Source organism: Leopardus geoffroyi, chromosome C2 (genome assembly GCF_018350155.1).
Source record: "Leopardus geoffroyi isolate Oge1 chromosome C2, O.geoffroyi_Oge1_pat1.0, whole genome shotgun sequence".
NCBI lineage: Eukaryota > Metazoa > Chordata > Mammalia > Carnivora > Felidae > Leopardus > Leopardus geoffroyi.
The window spans coordinates 3182010-3184609 of NC_059333.1; positions in this window are offsets into that span (position 1 = coordinate 3182010).

The following is a 2600-nucleotide window of genomic DNA, read 5'->3' on the forward strand; positions in this document are numbered from 1 at the left end:
TCACGTTTTGTGTGTCCTTTCGACAGCTGATGGACGTTTGGGTTGTTTCCACTTCTTAGCTGTTAGGAATTGTGCTGCCATGAACATGTGTGTCCAAGTATTTTGTTTAAAGGCCCATTTTTAATTCTTTGGGTTATATGCACATGAGTGAAATTGCTGGGTCATGTGGTCATTCTGTTTCATTCTTTGAGGAGCCCCTAAACTGTTCCACAGTGGTTGTACCGTTTTACATTCCCACCAGCTGTGCACAGAGACTCTGGTGTCTCGAGGTCCTTGTCCACACTGTTGTTCTCTAGGGAGGGGGGGAGGGGGGGTTCTGTTTTGCTTCATGATCATGGTGGGAGGAAGTGGTTTTGATTTGCATTTCCCTGATGACAGTGATGTTGAGCATCTTTTTATGTGCTTTTTGGTCATTTGTGTGTCTTGTTTGGAGAAACGCCGATCCAAGTTCTTTGCCCATTTTCAAATTGGGTTGTCTTCTGTTGTCCAGTTATAGGAGTTCTTCCTATTTTCTAGATCCTTATCAGATACGTGATTTTTTTTCCCATTCTGTGGAGTATCTTTTCCCTTTCTTGCTAATAACTTTTAGTGCATATTTTAAGTTTTGATGAAGTTTATCTTTTTTTTTTTCTTTTGTTGTACCTTTGGTGGCACATAATAAGACCCCCATTACCAAATCCAAGATCATGAAGTTTTACCCCTATCTTTTCTCCTGAGACTTCTTTTTTTTTTTTTTTTTTTTTCCCCAACGTTTTAATTTTTGGGACAGAGAGACAGAGCATGAACGGGGGAGGGGCAGAGAGAGAGGGAGACACAGAATCGGAAACAGGCTCCAGGCTCTGAGCCATCAGCCCAGAGCCTGACGTGGGGCTCGAACTCACGGACCGCGAGATCGTGACCTGGGTGAAGTCGGACGCTTAACCGACTGCGCCAGCCAGGCGCCCCTCTCCTGAGACTTCTATTGGTTTTAGCTGTTATTCTGGTAAATGACGTTCAGTGATCCATTTGGAGTTTTCATACGTGGTGTGAGGTAGGGATGCGGCATCCTGTTTTTAAATGTGGATACCCCGTTTGTTGAAGAGACATGGTCTCCCATTGAATGGTCTTGGCGCTCTTGTTGAAGATCAGTTGTCCGTAGACATAAGTATTCATTTCTGGACTCCGTATTACTGGTCTCTATATCTCTCCTTATGCCAGTACCACACTATTTTGATGATTATGGCTTTATAGTAAGTTTTGAAATCAGGAACTAACTGTGGGGCCCTCCAGCTTTGTTCTTTTTCAGTATTTTGGAAATCATGATATATCTTGATATAGTTTTCTTCATGGTTCTTGTGCTTGGAATTCGTTGAGCTTCTTGGATTCCAGTATTTGATTAGAAATAGTTCCAGGGAACAGGGAAGGAAATCGCCAGTGAAACAATTCACAAAGCTGTCCCAGAACAAAAGGTTGAGAGGGATCCACCCACAGGGGACAGGGAAAGACCCATACGGGACATCACTGTGCAATGCTAGATCACCAAGGAAAGGATCCAAAAGCAGCTTCCGGAGGTGGGTGGGGAAACCCAGGTTACCCAGAGCCTCGGGAATGAGAAAAGCGTCTGACTTGATCTCTAGCAGGTGGAGGCTGGGAGGCGACGGGGCAGAGCCTGAAAACATCTGGAACGGGAAGGCAGGCAGGCCACGCTCTCCTGTAACAGCAAACTGGCCTCCTGGCCCCAGAAAGCACTAGAAGATGTGCTCCGCCCAACAGGATCCTGAAGGGCACCCCCAGAATGGTGGGAAGGCAGGTCCCTGGCAAAGGGCCGGGCAGCCATGGGATGCAGCAGGACAGAGGGCTCCCGGCGATGCTCAGAGGGGGAGGGGACGTCACAGGCCTATAAACACTCGAGTCACAGGTCTGGTAGGTAGAAAGTGGGGTGACATTAGTACCTAGCAAACACCACAAAAAGACTGTGTGAATGAAGGCTGGACAGCTGACCCTCGAGCAGCACAGAGGTCAGGGATGCCAGCCCTTCTCCCCCTGCAGTAGAAATTCTGTCGCTTTTGTTCCTCAGAAACTTAACTGTGGGCAGCCTCCTACTGCCCAGGTGGTGCCCTCCTCCTGCATCACTTGCTGGTGATGCGTTAAATACGCTGTATTCTTACGCATCTTCTGTGGGGCACACAAATACCATAAATACTGTATTCTTACAGCAGACTAAGCTAGAGGGAAGAAGGCGCTAGAACAGCCGGAAGAGAAGATACATTTACGGTATTTACGGTACCAGACTGTGGAGAAACATCCACGCGTGAGTGGCTCTGCGCAGTTTAAACCTGTGTCCACGGGTCGGCTGTGGAAGAAATTCATTCACAGTGCAGGGTGCAACTAAGCTAGGAGGGAAGGCGGCTTGATTAAGGTCATGAAAGCCTGAACATCAATCTGTCCAGAAGTTATAAACTACATAGGAAGGACAGTTGTACTGGGGGGCGGGGCACGTAAGCTTCACCTTCCGATGTCACCAGTTAAATGAGCAGCACCATGAAGGCTTTGGAAATCCGTGGGCAGATCCCATGAGCGGCCGCTGGAGGCACCGAACCTCTGGGTGGCCAGGCAGGCTC